Raw genomic sequence first — 19519 nt, forward strand, 5'->3', positions numbered from 1 at the left:
GGTTATGGGCTTAAGGGTGGACCGGTGCTTAAGTCTGGTTATTTCTGGTGCTTGGGGTGCATCGGCAGCCTGCCTGAAAGTTGGAGGTGCCCCCACCGTCCCGGTGCTGCCTCTGGCCAGGAAGGCTGGCGCCAGCTTGGTCTTGTACAACTCATACTTACCTGGCAGGGGCGATACAATGATCAAGAAGGTTGTTTGCCCAGGGCGAGGCTCGGCCATTGCACAGCCGTGTCGTGCTGACCCCTGCGAATTCCTCAAATGTAGGAATCTCGACTGCACAATTTCTCGTAGTGGGGGACTGCGTTCGCGCTCTCCCCTGAGGTGATGGTTTAATGACAGACTAAAGCGCCGGCTTTGACTCGGAGGGCTGAAAGGCACGGCGATGATCTCCAGCAAGGGCTATTTGAAATGTGCGGAGGCTGCAATTGGAGGAATATTGAGGACTAATTGGAATGTGGGGAGGCTGCAAATGAAGGCATATTGAAATTGCAATCTTTGGCAAGTTGTATGTCGTCTGAAATATGGATTCCTAAACTGGAAACGCCTCGTACGTTTGTTATGGAACGCTACTTAAGGCGAGACACGGCAGGCAAAAACATCGTTTTTTCAGCAGTGGTCAATTTTGAGATTTTGAGCTAGTTCACTCCCTAAACATGTAATCTTTCATACTAGCATAAAGAAAATATCCTAATTATACATTAATGTGTATATTTATTCACATTTTGTCTGTTCGCGGCGTCAGCATTCTCATAGGTTTCCAGGAAAGTTAGCATTCTAACGTAACGTGCTGTGTGTCGGCTTTCTGATTCCTTTCATGTTTGGTACCGTTGGAAAGCGCTATAGCTCTCACACAACGTTATCTAATCCAAATAAGGACATTTCCTTTCCAGCAGTAACCAATGATGTTAGCAAAAACGGGGGTTTAAACCTAAGGACGCAATTTCATTGGTTTGCGGTGGTTTCTGATAACGTGATTCGCTCAGACGCATCACGTGGTATGGCTTGACACTTCCTGAATCTTTAAATGCGATTTTCTCAAAATGAGTTTTTGGTCATACTCCAAGGATCATAACTCCACTTCAGTTCAACCTATATACACCAAACTTTCCAGTCTCGTACCCAACTATATTATGAAGACATTTACAGAGGGATTTGTAAATATATTATTCCTAGCCTGAATTATATAACATTATATCCCCAAAAACATAGCGAAAATCGACTTTCTAAGGCTATTGACAGTCTTTTCTGATTTACAGGAAAACAAAAGTAGATATCCATAAATCCCTCTGTAATTTTTTTCCCATCTAATATGCCAACAAAATGGAAAAGGATTTTTTAACCTGGCTTTATCCCATGATCAGACATGGTCTTTTAAACATTATGCAAATTAGCGCATATTTAATGAGATAACGCCTAATTTGCATATTGAAACATCAAAATACAAAAAACTTGTAATACATTTTTTTCTCATCTAAACATGACTAATCAACTGAGAAAGTTTCATGGTGATACCTTTTATTTAAGATTTTTACCCTATTCACCTGTAGTGTCTCACCTTAAATGCGATTTTCTCAAAATGAGTTTTTGGTCATACTCCAAGGATCATAATTCCACTTCAGTTCAACCTATATACACCAAACTTTCCAGTCTCGTACCCAACTATATTATGAAGACATTTACAGAGGGATTTGTAAATATATTATTCCTAGCCTGAATTATATAACATTATATCCCCAAAAACATAGCGAAAATCGACTTTCTAAGGCTATTGACAGTCTTTTCTGATTTACAGGAAAACAAAAGTAGATATCCATAAATCCCTCTGTATTTTTTTTCCCATCTAATATGCCAACAAAATGGAAAAGGATTTTTTAACCTGGCTTTATCCCATGATCAGACATGGTCTTTTAAACATTATGCAAATTAGCGCATATTTAATGAGATAACGCCTAATTTGCATATTGAAACATCAAAATACAAACAACTTGTAATACATTTTTTTCTCATCTAAACATGACTAATCAACTGAGAAAGTTTCATGGTGATACCTTTTATTTAAGATTTTTACCCTATTCACCTGTAGTGTCTCGCCTTAAGTTTAAAGATGGAATTTGTTTGCCCAGTCCAAACTGGTTAACCATGGGTAGACCACAAAAAAAGTTGAAAATATTTCAAAGTCCAAACTGGTTAACCATGGGTGAAAAGAAAAAAAGTGGAACATTTTTCTAATTCCAAACTGGTTAACCATGGGTTAGCTTTTCTTTTTGGTTGACCATGGGTCTTAGATCCGTAGGCTGCGCACCATTGACTCAAGCCTCAGAGGGGGTGTTTAAGGCTGGTTATGGGCTTAAGGGTGGACCGGTGCTTAAGTCTGGTTATTTCTGGTGCTTGGGGTGCATCGGCAGCCTGCCTGAAAGTTGGAGGTGCCCCCACCGTCCCGGTGCTGCCTCTGGCCAGGAAGGCTGGCGCCAGCTTGGTCTTGTACAACTCATACTTACCTGGCAGGGGCGATACAATGATCAAGAAGGTTGTTTGCCCAGGGCGAGGCTCGGCCATTGCACAGCCGTGTCGTGCTGACCCCTGCGAATTCCTCAAATGTAGGAATCTCGACTGCACAATTTCTGGTGGTGGGGGACTGCGTTCGCGCTCTCCCCTGAGGTGATGGTTTAATGACAGACTAAAGCGCCGGCTTTGACTCGGAGGGCTGAAAGGCACGGCGATGATCTCCAGCAAGGGCTATTTGAAATGTGCGGAGGCTGCAATTGGAGGAATATTGAGGACTAATTGGAATGTGGGGAGGCTGCAAATGAAGGCATATTGAAATTGCAATCTTTGGCAAGTTGTATGTCGTCTGAAATATGGATTCCTAAACTGGAAACGCCTCGTACGTTTGTTATGGAACGCTACTTAAGTTTAAAGATGGAATTTGTTTGCCCAGTCCAAACTGGTTAACCATGGGTAGACCACAAAAAAAGTTGAAAATATTTCAAAGTCCAAACTGGTTAACCATGGGTGAAAAAAAAAAAAGAAAAAAAGTGGAACATTTTTCTAATTCCAAACTGGTTAACCATGGGTTAGCTTTTCTTTTTGGTTGACCATGGGTCTTAGATCCGTAGGCTGCGCACCATTGACTCAAGCCTCAGAGGGGGTGTTTAAGGCTGGTTATGGGCTTAAGGGTGGACCGGTGCTTAAGTCTGGTTATTTCTGGTGCTTGGGGTGCATCGGCAGCCTGCCTGAAAGTTGGAGGTGCCCCCACCGTCCCGGTGCTGCCTCTGGCCAGGAAGGCTGGCGCCAGCTTGGTCTTGTACAACTCATACTTACCTGGCAGGGGCGATACAATGATCAAGAAGGTTGTTTGCCCAGGGCGAGGCTCGGCCATTGCACAGCCGTGTCGTGCTGACCCCTGCGAATTCCTCAAATGTAGGAATCTCGACTGCACAATTTCTGGTGGTGGGGGACTGCGTTCGCGCTCTCCCCTGAGGTGATGGTTTAATGACAGACTAAAGCGCCGGCTTTGACTCGGAGGGCTGAAAGGCACGGCGATGATCTCCAGCAAGGGCTATTTGAAATGTGCGGAGGCTGCAATTGGAGGAATATTGAGGACTAATTGGAATGTGGGGAGGCTGCAAATGAAGGCATATTGAAATTGCAATCTTTGGCAAGTTGTATGTCGTCTGAAATATGGATTCCTAAACTGGAAACGCCTCGTACGTTTGTTATGGAACGCTACTTAAGTTTAAAGATGGAATTTGTTTGCCCAGTCCAAACTGGTTAACCATGGGTAGACCACAAAAAAAGTTGAAAATATTTCAAAGTCCAAACTGGTTAACCATGGGTGAAAAAAAAAAAAGAAAAAAAGTGGAACATTTTTCTAATTCCAAACTGGTTAACCATGGGTTAGCTTTTCTTTTTGGTTGACCATGGGTCTTAGATCCGTAGGCTGCGCACCATTGACTCAAGCCTCAGAGGGGGTGTTTAAGGCTGGTTATGGGCTTAAGGGTGGACCGGTGCTTAAGTCTGGTTATTTCTGGTGCTTGGGGTGCATCGGCAGCCTGCCTGAAAGTTGGAGGTGCCCCCACCGTCCCGGTGCTGCCTCTGGCCAGGAAGGCTGGCGCCAGCTTGGTCTTGTACAACTCATACTTACCTGGCAGGGGCGATACAATGATCAAGAAGGTTGTTTGCCCAGGGCGAGGCTCGGCCATTGCACAGCCGTGTCGTGCTGACCCCTGCGAATTCCTCAAATGTAGGAATCTCGACTGCACAATTTCTCGTAGTGGGGGACTGCGTTCGCGCTCTCCCCTGAGGTGATGGTTTAATGACAGACTAAAGCGCCGGCTTTGACTCGGAGGGCTGAAAGGCACGGCGATGATCTCCAGCAAGGGCTATTTGAAATGTGCGGAGGCTGCAATTGGAGGAATATTGAGGACTAATTGGAATGTGGGGAGGCTGCAAATGAAGGCATATTGAAATTGCAATCTTTGGCAAGTTGTATGTCGTCTGAAATATGGATTCCTAAACTGGAAACGCCTCGTACGTTTGTTATGGAACGCTACTTAAGGCGAGACACGGCAGGCAAAAACATCGTTTTTTCAGCAGTGGTCAATTTTGAGATTTTGAGCTAGTTCACTCCCTAAACATGTAATCTTTCATACTAGCATAAAGAAAATATCCTAATTATACATTAATGTGTATATTTATTCACATTTTGTCTGTTCGCGGCGTCAGCATTCTCATAGGTTTCCAGGAAAGTTAGCATTCTAACGTAACGTGCTGTGTGTCGGCTTTCTGATTCCTTTCATGTTTGGTACCGTTGGAAAGCGCTATAGCTCTCACACAACGTTATCTAATCCAAATAAGGACATTTCCTTTCCAGCAGTAACCAATGATGTTAGCAAAAACGGGGGTTTAAACCTAAGGACGCAATTTCATTGGTTTGCGGTGGTTTCTGATAACGTGATTCGCTCAGACGCATCACGTGGTATGGCTTGACACTTCCTGAATCTTTAAATGCGATTTTCTCAAAATGAGTTTTTGGTCATACTCCAAGGATCATAACTCCACTTCAGTTCAACCTATATACACCAAACTTTCCAGTCTCGTACCCAACTATATTATGAAGACATTTACAGAGGGATTTGTAAATATATTATTCCTAGCCTGAATTATATAACATTATATCCCCAAAAACATAGCGAAAATCGACTTTCTAAGGCTATTGACAGTCTTTTCTGATTTACAGGAAAACAAAAGTAGATATCCATAAATCCCTCTGTATTTTTTTTCCCATCTAATATGCCAACAAAATGGAAAAGGATTTTTTAACCTGGCTTTATCCCATGATCAGACATGGTCTTTTAAACATTATGCAAATTAGCGCATATTTAATGAGATAACGCCTAATTTGCATATTGAAACATCAAAATACAAAAAACTTGTAATACATTTTTTTCTCATCTAAACATGACTAATCAACTGAGAAAGTTTCATGGTGATACCTTTTATTTAAGATTTTTACCCTATTCACCTGTAGTGTCTCGCCTTAAGTTTAAAGATGGAATTTGTTTGCCCAGTCCAAACTGGTTAACCATGGGTAGACCACAAAAAAAGTTGAAAATATTTCAAAGTCCAAACTGGTTAACCATGGGTGAAAAGAAAAAAAGTGGAACATTTTTCTAATTCAAAACTGGTTAACCATGGGTTAGCTTTTCTTTTAGGTTGACCATGGGTCTTAGATCCGTAGGCTGCGCACCATTGACTCAAGCCTCGGAGGGGGTGTTTAAGGCTGGTTATGGGCTTAAGGGTGGACCGGTGCTTAAGTCTGGTTATTTCTGGTGCTTGGGGTGCATCGGCAGCCTGCCTGAAAGTTGGAGGTGCCCCCACCGTCCCGGTGCTGCCTCTGGCCAGGAAGGCTGGCGCCAGCTTGGTCTTGTACAACTCATACTTACCTGGCAGGGGCGATACAATGATCAAGAAGGTTGTTTGCCCAGGGCGAGGCTCGGCCATTGCACAGCCGTGTCGTGCTGACCCCTGCGAATTCCTCAAATGTAGGAATCTCGACTGCACAATTTCTGGTGGTGGGGGACTGCGTTCGCGCTCTCCCCTGAGGTGATGGTTTAATGACAGACTAAAGCGCCGGCTTTGACTCGGAGGGCTGAAAGGCACGGCGATGATCTCCAGCAAGGGCTATTTGAAATGTGCGGAGGCTGCAATTGGAGGAATATTGAGGACTAATTGGAATGTGGGGAGGCTGCAAATGAAGGCATATTGAAATTGCAATCTTTGGCAAGTTGTATGTCGTCTGAAATATGGATTCCTAAACTGGAAACGCCTCGTACGTTTGTTATGGAACGCTACTTAAGTTTAAAGATGGAATTTGTTTGCCCAGTCCAAACTGGTTAACCATGGGTAGACCACAAAAAAAGTTGAAAATATTTCAAAGTCCAAACTGGTTAACCATGGGTGAAAAAAAAAAAAGAAAAAAAGTGGAACATTTTTCTAATTCCAAACTGGTTAACCATGGGTTAGCTTTTCTTTTTGGTTGACCATGGGTCTTAGATCCGTAGGCTGCGCACCATTGACTCAAGCCTCAGAGGGGGTGTTTAAGGCTGGTTATGGGCTTAAGGGTGGACCGGTGCTTAAGTCTGGTTATTTCTGGTGCTTGGGGTGCATCGGCAGCCTGCCTGAAAGTTGGAGGTGCCCCCACCGTCCCGGTGCTGCCTCTGGCCAGGAAGGCTGGCGCCAGCTTGGTCTTGTACAACTCATACTTACCTGGCAGGGGCGATACAATGATCAAGAAGGTTGTTTGCCCAGGGCGAGGCTCGGCCATTGCACAGCCGTGTCGTGCTGACCCCTGCGAATTCCTCAAATGTAGGAATCTCGACTGCACAATTTCTCGTAGTGGGGGACTGCGTTCGCGCTCTCCCCTGAGGTGATGGTTTAATGACAGACTAAAGCGCCGGCTTTGACTCGGAGGGCTGAAAGGCACGGCGATGATCTCCAGCAAGGGCTATTTGAAATGTGCGGAGGCTGCAATTGGAGGAATATTGAGGACTAATTGGAATGTGGGGAGGCTGCAAATGAAGGCATATTGAAATTGCAATCTTTGGCAAGTTGTATGTCGTCTGAAATATGGATTCCTAAACTGGAAACGCCTCGTACGTTTGTTATGGAACGCTACTTAAGTTTAAAGATGGAATTTGTTTGCCCAGTCCAAACTGGTTAACCATGGGTAGACCACAAAAAAAGTTGAAAATATTTCAAAGTCCAAACTGGTTAACCATGGGTGAAAAAAAAAAAAGAAAAAAAGTGGAACATTTTTCTAATTCCAAACTGGTTAACCATGGGTTAGCTTTTCTTTTTGGTTGACCATGGGTCTTAGATCCGTAGGCTGCGCACCATTGACTCAAGCCTCAGAGGGGGTGTTTAAGGCTGGTTATGGGCTTAAGGGTGGACCGGTGCTTAAGTCTGGTTATTTCTGGTGCTTGGGGTGCATCGGCAGCCTGCCTGAAAGTTGGAGGTGCCCCCACCGTCCCGGTGCTGCCTCTGGCCAGGAAGGCTGGCGCCAGCTTGGTCTTGTACAACTCATACTTACCTGGCAGGGGCGATACAATGATCAAGAAGGTTGTTTGCCCAGGGCGAGGCTCGGCCATTGCACAGCCGTGTCGTGCTGACCCCTGCGAATTCCTCAAATGTAGGAATCTCGACTGCACAATTTCTGGTGGTGGGGGACTGCGTTCGCGCTCTCCCCTGAGGTGATGGTTTAATGACAGACTAAAGCGCCGGCTTTGACTCGGAGGGCTGAAAGGCACGGCGATGATCTCCAGCAAGGGCTATTTGAAATGTGCGGAGGCTGCAATTGGAGGAATATTGAGGACTAATTGGAATGTGGGGAGGCTGCAAATGAAGGCATATTGAAATTGCAATCTTTGGCAAGTTGTATGTCGTCTGAAATATGGATTCCTAAACTGGAAACGCCTCGTACGTTTGTTATGGAACGCTACTTAAGTTTAAAGATGGAATTTGTTTGCCCAGTCCAAACTGGTTAACCATGGGTAGACCACAAAAAAAGTTGAAAATATTTCAAAGTCCAAACTGGTTAACCATGGGTGAAAAAAAAAAAAGAAAAAAAGTGGAACATTTTTCTAATTCCAAACTGGTTAACCATGGGTTAGCTTTTCTTTTTGGTTGACCATGGGTCTTAGATCCGTAGGCTGCGCACCATTGACTCAAGCCTCAGAGGGGGTGTTTAAGGCTGGTTATGGGCTTAAGGGTGGACCGGTGCTTAAGTCTGGTTATTTCTTGTGCTTGGGGTGCATCGGCAGCCTGCCTGAAAGTTGGAGGTGCCCCCACCGTCCCGGTGCTGCCTCTGGCCAGGAAGGCTGGCGCCAGCTTGGTCTTGTACAACTCATACTTACCTGGCAGGGGCGATACAATGATCAAGAAGGTTGTTTGCCCAGGGCGAGGCTCGGCCATTGCACAGCCGTGTCGTGCTGACCCCTGCGAATTCCTCAAATGTAGGAATCTCGACTGCACAATTTCTGGTGGTGGGGGACTGCGTTCGCGCTCTCCCCTGAGGTGATGGTTTATTGACAGACTAAAGCGCCGGCTTTGACTCGGAGGGCTGAAAGGCACGGCGATGATCTCCAGCAAGGGCTATTTGAAATGTGCGGAGGCTGCAATTGGAGGAATATTGAGGACTAATTGGAATGTGGGGAGGCTGCAAATGAAGGCATATTGAAATTGCAATCTTTGGCAAGTTGTATGTCGTCTGAAATATGGATTCCTAAACTGGAAACGCCTCGTACGTTTGTTATGGAACGCTACTTAAGGCGAGACACGGCAGGCAAAAACATCGTTTTTTCAGCAGTGGTCAATTTTGAGATTTTGAGCTAGTTCACTCCCTAAACATGTAATCTTTCATACTAGCATAAAGAAAATATCCTAATTATACATTAATGTGTATATTTATTCACATTTTGTCTGTTCGCGGCGTCAGCATTCTCATAGGTTTCCAGGAAAGTTAGCATTCTAACGTAACGTGCTGTGTGTCGGCTTTCTGATTCCTTTCATGTTTGGTACCGTTGGAAAGCGCTATAGCTCTCACACAACGTTATCTAATCCAAATAAGGACATTTCCTTTCCAGCAGTAACCAATGATGTTAGCAAAAACGGGGGTTTAAACCTAAGGACGCAATTTCATTGGTTTGCGGTGGTTTCTGATAACGTGATTCGCTCAGACGCATCACGTGGTATGGCTTGACACTTCCTGAATCTTTAAATGCGATTTTCTCAAAATGAGTTTTTGGTCATACTCCAAGGATCATAACTCCACTTCAGTTCAACCTATATACACCAAACTTTCCAGTCTCGTACCCAACTATATTATGAAGACATTTACAGAGGGATTTGTAAATATATTATTCCTAGCCTGAATTATATAACATTATATCCCCAAAAACATAGCGAAAATCGACTTTCTAAGGCTATTGACAGTCTTTTCTGATTTACAGGAAAACAAAAGTAGATATCCATAAATCCCTCTGTATTTTTTTTCCCATCTAATATGCCAACAAAATGGAAAAGGATTTTTTAACCTGGCTTTATCCCATGATCAGACATGGTCTTTTAAACATTATGCAAATTAGTGCATATTTAATGAGATAACGCCTAATTTGCATATTGAAACATCAAAATACAAAAAACTTGTAATACATTTTTTTCTCATCTAAACATGACTAATCAACTGAGAAAGTTTCATGGTGATACCTTTTATTTAAGATTTTTACCCTATTCACCTGTAGTGTCTCGCCTTAAGTTTAAAGATGGAATTTGTTTGCCCAGTCCAAACTGGTTAACCATGGGTAGACCACAAAAAAAGTTGAAAATATTTCAAAGTCCAAACTGGTTAACCATGGGTGAAAAGAAAAAAAGTGGAACATTTTTCTAATTCAAAACTGGTTAACCATGGGTTAGCTTTTCTTTTAGGTTGACCATGGGTCTTAGATCCGTAGGCTGCGCACCATTGACTCAAGCCTCGGAGGGGGTGTTTAAGGCTGGTTATGGGCTTAAGGGTGGACCGGTGCTTAAGTCTGGTTATTTCTGGTGCTTGGGGTGCATCGGCAGCCTGCCTGAAAGTTGGAGGTGCCCCCACCGTCCCGGTGCTGCCTCTGGCCAGGAAGGCTGGCGCCAGCTTGGTCTTGTACAACTCATACTTACCTGGCAGGGGCGATACAATGATCAAGAAGGTTGTTTGCCCAGGGCGAGGCTCGGCCATTGCACAGCCGTGTCGTGCTGACCCCTGCGAATTCCTCAAATGTAGGAATCTCGACTGCACAATTTCTGGTGGTGGGGGACTGCGTTCGCGCTCTCCCCTGAGGTGATGGTTTAATGACAGACTAAAGCGCCGGCTTTGACTCGGAGGGCTGAAAGGCACGGCGATGATCTCCAGCAAGGGCTATTTGAAATGTGCGGAGGCTGCAATTGGAGGAATATTGAGGACTAATTGGAATGTGGGGAGGCTGCAAATGAAGGCATATTGAAATTGCAATCTTTGGCAAGTTGTATGTCGTCTGAAATATGGATTCCTAAACTGGAAACGCCTCGTACGTTTGTTATGGAACGCTACTTAAGTTTAAAGATGGAATTTGTTTGCCCAGTCCAAACTGGTTAACCATGGGTAGACCACAAAAAAAGTTGAAAATATTTCAAAGTCCAAACTGGTTAACCATGGGTGAAAAAAAAAAAAGAAAAAAAGTGGAACATTTTTCTAATTCCAAACTGGTTAACCATGGGTTAGCTTTTCTTTTTGGTTGACCATGGGTCTTAGATCCGTAGGCTGCGCACCATTGACTCAAGCCTCAGAGGGGGTGTTTAAGGCTGGTTATGGGCTTAAGGGTGGACCGGTGCTTAAGTCTGGTTATTTCTGGTGCTTGGGGTGCATCGGCAGCCTGCCTGAAAGTTGGAGGTGCCCCCACCGTCCCGGTGCTGCCTCTGGCCAGGAAGGCTGGCGCCAGCTTGGTCTTGTACAACTCATACTTACCTGGCAGGGGCGATACAATGATCAAGAAGGTTGTTTGCCCAGGGCGAGGCTCGGCCATTGCACAGCCGTGTCGTGCTGACCCCTGCGAATTCCTCAAATGTAGGAATCTCGACTGCACAATTTCTGGTGGTGGGGGACTGCGTTCGCGCTCTCCCCTGAGGTGATGGTTTATTGACAGACTAAAGCGCCGGCTTTGACTCGGAGGGCTGAAAGGCACGGCGATGATCTCCAGCAAGGGCTATTTGAAATGTGCGGAGGCTGCAATTGGAGGAATATTGAGGACTAATTGGAATGTGGGGAGGCTGCAAATGAAGGCATATTGAAATTGCAATCTTTGGCAAGTTGTATGTCGTCTGAAATATGGATTCCTAAACTGGAAACGCCTCGTACGTTTGTTATGGAACGCTACTTAAGTTTAAAGATGGAATTTGTTTGCCCAGTCCAAACTGGTTAACCATGGGTAGACCACAAAAAAAGTTGAAAATATTTCAAAGTCCAAACTGGTTAACCATGGGTGAAAAAAAAAAAAGAAAAAAAGTGGAACATTTTTCTAATTCCAAACTGGTTAACCATGGGTTAGCTTTTCTTTTTGGTTGACCATGGGTCTTAGATCCGTAGGCTGCGCACCATTGACTCAAGCCTCAGAGGGGGTGTTTAAGGCTGGTTATGGGCTTAAGGGTGGACCGGTGCTTAAGTCTGGTTATTTCTGGTGCTTGGGGTGCATCGGCAGCCTGCCTGAAAGTTGGAGGTGCCCCCACCGTCCCGGTGCTGCCTCTGGCCAGGAAGGCTGGCGCCAGCTTGGTCTTGTACAACTCATACTTACCTGGCAGGGGCGATACAATGATCAAGAAGGTTGTTTGCCCAGGGCGAGGCTCGGCCATTGCACAGCCGTGTCGTGCTGACCCCTGCGAATTCCTCAAATGTAGGAATCTCGACTGCACAATTTCTCGTAGTGGGGGACTGCGTTCGCGCTCTCCCCTGAGGTGATGGTTTAATGACAGACTAAAGCGCCGGCTTTGACTCGGAGGGCTGAAAGGCACGGCGATGATCTCCAGCAAGGGCTATTTGAAATGTGCGGAGGCTGCAATTGGAGGAATATTGAGGACTAATTGGAATGTGGGGAGGCTGCAAATGAAGGCATATTGAAATTGCAATCTTTGGCAAGTTGTATGTCGTCTGAAATATGGATTCCTAAACTGGAAACGCCTCGTACGTTTGTTATGGAACGCTACTTAAGTTTAAAGATGGAATTTGTTTGCCCAGTCCAAACTGGTTAACCATGGGTAGACCACAAAAAAAGTTGAAAATATTTCAAAGTCCAAACTGGTTAACCATGGGTGAAAAAAAAAAAAGAAAAAAAGTGGAACATTTTTCTAATTCCAAACTGGTTAACCATGGGTTAGCTTTTCTTTTTGGTTGACCATGGGTCTTAGATCCGTAGGCTGCGCACCATTGACTCAAGCCTCAGAGGGGGTGTTTAAGGCTGGTTATGGGCTTAAGGGTGGACCGGTGCTTAAGTCTGGTTATTTCTGGTGCTTGGGGTGCATCGGCAGCCTGCCTGAAAGTTGGAGGTGCCCCCACCGTCCCGGTGCTGCCTCTGGCCAGGAAGGCTGGCGCCAGCTTGGTCTTGTACAACTCATACTTACCTGGCAGGGGCGATACAATGATCAAGAAGGTTGTTTGCCCAGGGCGAGGCTCGGCCATTGCACAGCCGTGTCGTGCTGACCCCTGCGAATTCCTCAAATGTAGGAATCTCGACTGCACAATTTCTGGTGGTGGGGGACTGCGTTCGCGCTCTCCCCTGAGGTGATGGTTTAATGACAGACTAAAGCGCCGGCTTTGACTCGGAGGGCTGAAAGGCACGGCGATGATCTCCAGCAAGGGCTATTTGAAATGTGCGGAGGCTGCAATTGGAGGAATATTGAGGACTAATTGGAATGTGGGGAGGCTGCAAATGAAGGCATATTGAAATTGCAATCTTTGGCAAGTTGTATGTCGTCTGAAATATGGATTCCTAAACTGGAAACGCCTCGTACGTTTGTTATGGAACGCTACTTAAGTTTAAAGATGGAATTTGTTTGCCCAGTCCAAACTGGTTAACCATGGGTAGACCACAAAAAAAGTTGAAAATATTTCAAAGTCCAAACTGGTTAACCATGGGTGAAAAAAAAAAAAGAAAAAAAGTGGAACATTTTTCTAATTCCAAACTGGTTAACCATGGGTTAGCTTTTCTTTTTGGTTGACCATGGGTCTTAGATCCGTAGGCTGCGCACCATTGACTCAAGCCTCAGAGGGGGTGTTTAAGGCTGGTTATGGGCTTAAGGGTGGACCGGTGCTTAAGTCTGGTTATTTCTTGTGCTTGGGGTGCATCGGCAGCCTGCCTGAAAGTTGGAGGTGCCCCCACCGTCCCGGTGCTGCCTCTGGCCAGGAAGGCTGGCGCCAGCTTGGTCTTGTACAACTCATACTTACCTGGCAGGGGCGATACAATGATCAAGAAGGTTGTTTGCCCAGGGCGAGGCTCGGCCATTGCACAGCCGTGTCGTGCTGACCCCTGCGAATTCCTCAAATGTAGGAATCTCGACTGCACAATTTCTGGTGGTGGGGGACTGCGTTCGCGCTCTCCCCTGAGGTGATGGTTTATTGACAGACTAAAGCGCCGGCTTTGACTCGGAGGGCTGAAAGGCACGGCGATGATCTCCAGCAAGGGCTATTTGAAATGTGCGGAGGCTGCAATTGGAGGAATATTGAGGACTAATTGGAATGTGGGGAGGCTGCAAATGAAGGCATATTGAAATTGCAATCTTTGGCAAGTTGTATGTCGTCTGAAATATGGATTCCTAAACTGGAAACGCCTCGTACGTTTGTTATGGAACGCTACTTAAGGCGAGACACGGCAGGCAAAAACATCGTTTTTTCAGCAGTGGTCAATTTTGAGATTTTGAGCTAGTTCACTCCCTAAACATGTAATCTTTCATACTAGCATAAAGAAAATATCCTAATTATACATTAATGTGTATATTTATTCACATTTTGTCTGTTCGCGGCGTCAGCATTCTCATAGGTTTCCAGGAAAGTTAGCATTCTAACGTAACGTGCTGTGTGTCGGCTTTCTGATTCCTTTCATGTTTGGTACCGTTGGAAAGCGCTATAGCTCTCACACAACGTTATCTAATCCAAATAAGGACATTTCCTTTCCAGCAGTAACCAATGATGTTAGCAAAAACGGGGGTTTAAACCTAAGGACGCAATTTCATTGGTTTGCGGTGGTTTCTGATAACGTGATTCGCTCAGACGCATCACGTGGTATGGCTTGACACTTCCTGAATCTTTAAATGCGATTTTCTCAAAATGAGTTTTTGGTCATACTCCAAGGATCATAACTCCACTTCAGTTCAACCTATATACACCAAACTTTCCAGTCTCGTACCCAACTATATTATGAAGACATTTACAGAGGGATTTGTAAATATATTATTCCTAGCCTGAATTATATAACATTATATCCCCAAAAACATAGCGAAAATCGACTTTCTAAGGCTATTGACAGTCTTTTCTGATTTACAGGAAAACAAAAGTAGATATCCATAAATCCCTCTGTATTTTTTTTCCCATCTAATATGCCAACAAAATGGAAAAGGATTTTTTAACCTGGCTTTATCCCATGATCAGACATGGTCTTTTAAACATTATGCAAATTAGTGCATATTTAATGAGATAACGCCTAATTTGCATATTGAAACATCAAAATACAAAAAACTTGTAATACATTTTTTTCTCATCTAAACATGACTAATCAACTGAGAAAGTTTCATGGTGATACCTTTTATTTAAGATTTTTACCCTATTCACCTGTAGTGTCTCGCCTTAAGTTTAAAGATGGAATTTGTTTGCCCAGTCCAAACTGGTTAACCATGGGTAGACCACAAAAAAAGTTGAAAATATTTCAAAGTCCAAACTGGTTAACCATGGGTGAAAAGAAAAAAAGTGGAACATTTTTCTAATTCAAAACTGGTTAACCATGGGTTAGCTTTTCTTTTAGGTTGACCATGGGTCTTAGATCCGTAGGCTGCGCACCATTGACTCAAGCCTCGGAGGGGGTGTTTAAGGCTGGTTATGGGCTTAAGGGTGGACCGGTGCTTAAGTCTGGTTATTTCTGGTGCTTGGGGTGCATCGGCAGCCTGCCTGAAAGTTGGAGGTGCCCCCACCGTCCCGGTGCTGCCTCTGGCCAGGAAGGCTGGCGCCAGCTTGGTCTTGTACAACTCATACTTACCTGGCAGGGGCGATACAATGATCAAGAAGGTTGTTTGCCCAGGGCGAGGCTCGGCCATTGCACAGCCGTGTCGTGCTGACCCCTGCGAATTCCTCAAATGTAGGAATCTCGACTGCACAATTTCTGGTGGTGGGGGACTGCGTTCGCGCTCTCCCCTGAGGTGATGGTTTAATGACAGACTAAAGCGCCGGCTTTGACTCGGAGGGCTGAAAGGCACGGCGATGATCTCCAGCAAGGGCTATTTGAAATGTGCGGAGGCTGCAATTGGAGGAATATTGAGGACTAATTGGAATGTGGGGAGGCTGCAAATGAAGGCATATTGAAATTGCAATCTTTGGCAAGTTGTATGTCGTCTGAAATATGGATTCCTAAACTGGAAACGCCTCGTACGTTTGTTATGGAACGCTACTTAAGTTTAAAGATGGAATTTGTTTGCCCAGTCCAAACTGGTTAACCATGGTTAGACCACAAAAAAAGTTGAAAATATTTCAAAGTCCAAACTGGTTAACCATGGGTGAAAAAAAAAAAAGAAAAAAAGTGGAACATTTTTCTAATTCCAAACTGGTTAACCATGGGTTAGCTTTTCTTTTTGGTTGACCATGGGTCTTAGATCCGTAGGCTGCGCACCATTGACTCAAGCCTCAGAGGGGGTGTTTAAGGCTGGTTATGGGCTTAAGGGTGGACCGGTGCTTAAGTCTGGTTATTTCTGGTGCTTGGGGTGCATCGGCAGCCTGCCTGAAAGTTGGAGGTGCCCCCACCGTCCCGGTGCTGCCTCTGGCCAGGAAGGCTGGCGCCAGCTTGGTCTTGTACAACTCATACTTACCTGGCAGGGGCGATACAATGATCAAGAAGGTTGTTTGCCCAGGGCGAGGCTCGGCCATTGCACAGCCGTGTCGTGCTGACCCCTGCGAATTCCTCAAATGTAGGAATCTCGACTGCACAATTTCTGGTGGTGGGGGACTGCGTTCGCGCTCTCCCCTGAGGTGATGGTTTATTGACAGACTAAAGCGCCGGCTTTGACTCGGAGGGCTGAAAGGCACGGCGATGATCTCCAGCAAGGGCTATTTGAAATGTGCGGAGGCTGCAATTGGAGGAATATTGAGGACTAATTGGAATGTGGGGAGGCTGCAAATGAAGGCATATTGAAATTGCAATCTTTGGCAAGTTGTATGTCGTCTGAAATATGGATTCCTAAACTGGAAACGCCTCGTACGTTTGTTATGGAACGCTACTTAAGTTTAAAGATGGAATTTGTTTGCCCAGTCCAAACTGGTTAACCATGGGTAGACCACAAAAAAAGTTGAAAATATTTCAAAGTCCAAACTGGTTAACCATGGGTGAAAAAAAAAAAAGAAAAAAAGTGGAACATTTTTCTAATTCCAAACTGGTTAACCATGGGTTAGCTTTTCTTTTTGGTTGACCATGGGTCTTAGATCCGTAGGCTGCGCACCATTGACTCAAGCCTCAGAGGGGGTGTTTAAGGCTGGTTATGGGCTTAAGGGTGGACCGGTGCTTAAGTCTGGTTATTTCTGGTGCTTGGGGTGCATCGGCAGCCTGCCTGAAAGTTGGAGGTGCCCCCACCGTCCCGGTGCTGCCTCTGGCCAGGAAGGCTGGCGCCAGCTTGGTCTTGTACAACTCATACTTACCTGGCAGGGGCGATACAATGATCAAGAAGGTTGTTTGCCCAGGGCGAGGCTCGGCCATTGCACAGCCGTGTCGTGCTGACCCCTGCGAATTCCTCAAATGTAGGAATCTCGACTGCACAATTTCTCGTAGTGGGGGACTGCGTTCGCGCTCTCCCCTGAGGTGATGGTTTAATGACAGACTAAAGCGCCGGCTTTGACTCGGAGGGCTGAAAGGCACGGCGATGATCTCCAGCAAGGGCTATTTGAAATGTGCGGAGGCTGCAATTGGAGGAATATTGAGGACTAATTGGAATGTGGGGAGGCTGCAAATGAAGGCATATTGAAATTGCAATCTTTGGCAAGTTGTATGTCGTCTGAAATATGGATTCCTAAACTGGAAACGCCTCGTACGTTTGTTATGGAACGCTACTTAAGTTTAAAGATGGAATTTGTTTGCCCAGTCCAAACTGGTTAACCATGGGTAGACCACAAAAAAAGTTGAAAATATTTCAAAGTCCAAACTGGTTAACCATGGGTGAAAAAAAAAAAAGAAAAAAAGTGGAACATTTTTCTAATTCCAAACTGGTTAACCATGGGTTAGCTTTTCTTTTTGGTTGACCATGGGTCTTAGATCCGTAGGCTGCGCACCATTGACTCAAGCCTCAGAGGGGGTGTTTAAGGCTGGTTATGGGCTTAAGGGTGGACCGGTGCTTAAGTCTGGTTATTTCTGGTGCTTGGGGTGCATCGGCAGCCTGCCTGAAAGTTGGAGGTGCCCCCACCGTCCCGGTGCTGCCTCTGGCCAGGAAGGCTGGCGCCAGCTTGGTCTTGTACAACTCATACTTACCTGGCAGGGGCGATACAATGATCAAGAAGGTTGTTTGCCCAGGGCGAGGCTCGGCCATTGCACAGCCGTGTCGTGCTGACCCCTGCGAATTCCTCAAATGTAGGAATCTCGACTGCACAATTTCTGGTGGTGGGGGACTGCGTTCGCGCTCTCCCCTGAGGTGATGGTTTAATGACAGACTAAAGCGCCGGCTTTGACTCGGAGGGCTGAAAGGCACGGCGATGATCTCCAGCAAGGGCTATTTGAAATGTGCGGAGGCTGCAATTGGAGGAATATTGAGGACTAATTGGAATGTGGGGAGGCTGCAAATGAAGGCATATTGAAATTGCAATCTTTGGCAAGTTGTATGTCGTCTGAAATATGGATTCCTAAACTGGAAACGCCTCGTACGTTTGTTATGGAACGCTACTTAAGTTTAAAGATGGAATTTGTTTGCCCAGTCCAAACTGGTTAACCATGGGTAGACCACAAAAAAAGTTGAAAATATTTCAAAGTCCAAACTGGTTAACCATGGGTGAAAAAAAAAAAAGAAAAAAAGTGGAACATTTTTCTAATTCCAAACTGGTTAACCATGGGTTAGCTTTTCTTTTTGGTTGACCATGGGTCTTAGATCCGTAGGCTGCGCACCATTGACTCAAGCCTCAGAGGGGGTGTTTAAGGCTGGTTATGGGCTTAAGGGTGGACCGGTGCTTAAGTCTGGTTATTTCTGGTGCTTGGGGTGCATCGGCAGCCTGCCTGAAAGTTGGAGGTGCCCCCACCGTCCCGGTGCTGCCTCTGGCCAGGAAGGCTGGCGCCAGCTTGGTCTTGTACAACTCATACTTACCTGGCAGGGGCGATACAATGATCAAGAAGGTTGTTTGCCCAGGGCGAGGCTCGGCCATTGCACAGCCGTGTCGTGCTGACCCCTGCGAATTCCTCAAATGTAGGAATCTCGACTGCACAATTTCTGGTGGTGGGGGACTGCGTTCGCGCTCTCCCCTGAGGTGATGGTTTATTGACAGACTAAAGCGCCGGCTTTGACTCGGAGGGCTGAAAGGCACGGCGATGATCTCCAGCAAGGGCTATTTGAAATGTGCGGAGGCTGCAATTGGAGGAATATTGAGGACTAATTGGAATGTGGGGAGGCTGCAAATGAAGGCATATTGAAATTGCAATCTTTGGCAAGTTGTATGTCGTCTGAAATATGGATTCCTAAACTGGAAACGCCTCGTACGTTTGTTATGGAACGCTACTTAAGGCGAGACACGGCAGGCAAAAACATCGTTTTTTCAGCAGTGGTCAATTTTGAGATTTTGAGCTAGTTCACTCCCTAAACATGTAATCTTTCATACTAGCATAAAGAAAATATCCTAATTATACATTAATGTGTATATTTATTCACATTTTGTCTGTTCGCGGCGTCAGCATTCTCATAGGTTTCCAGGAAAGTTAGCATTCTAACGTAACGTGCTGTGTGTCGGCTTTCTGATTCCTTTCATGTTTGGTACCGTTGGAAAGCGCTATAGCTCTCACACAACGTTATCTAATCCAAATAAGGACATTTCCTTTCCAGCAGTAACCAATGATGTTAGCAAAAACGGGGGTTTAAACCTAAGGACGCAATTTCATTGGTTTGCGGTGGTTTCTGATAACGTGATTCGCTCAGACGCATCACGTGGTATGGCTTGACACTTCCTGAATCTTTAAATGCGATTTTCTCAAAATGAGTTTTTGGTCATACTCCAAGGATCATAACTCCACTT

Source organism: Sprattus sprattus, assembly GCF_963457725.1.
Source record: "Sprattus sprattus genome assembly, chromosome: 21".
Lineage (NCBI taxonomy): Eukaryota > Metazoa > Chordata > Actinopteri > Clupeiformes > Clupeidae > Sprattus > Sprattus sprattus.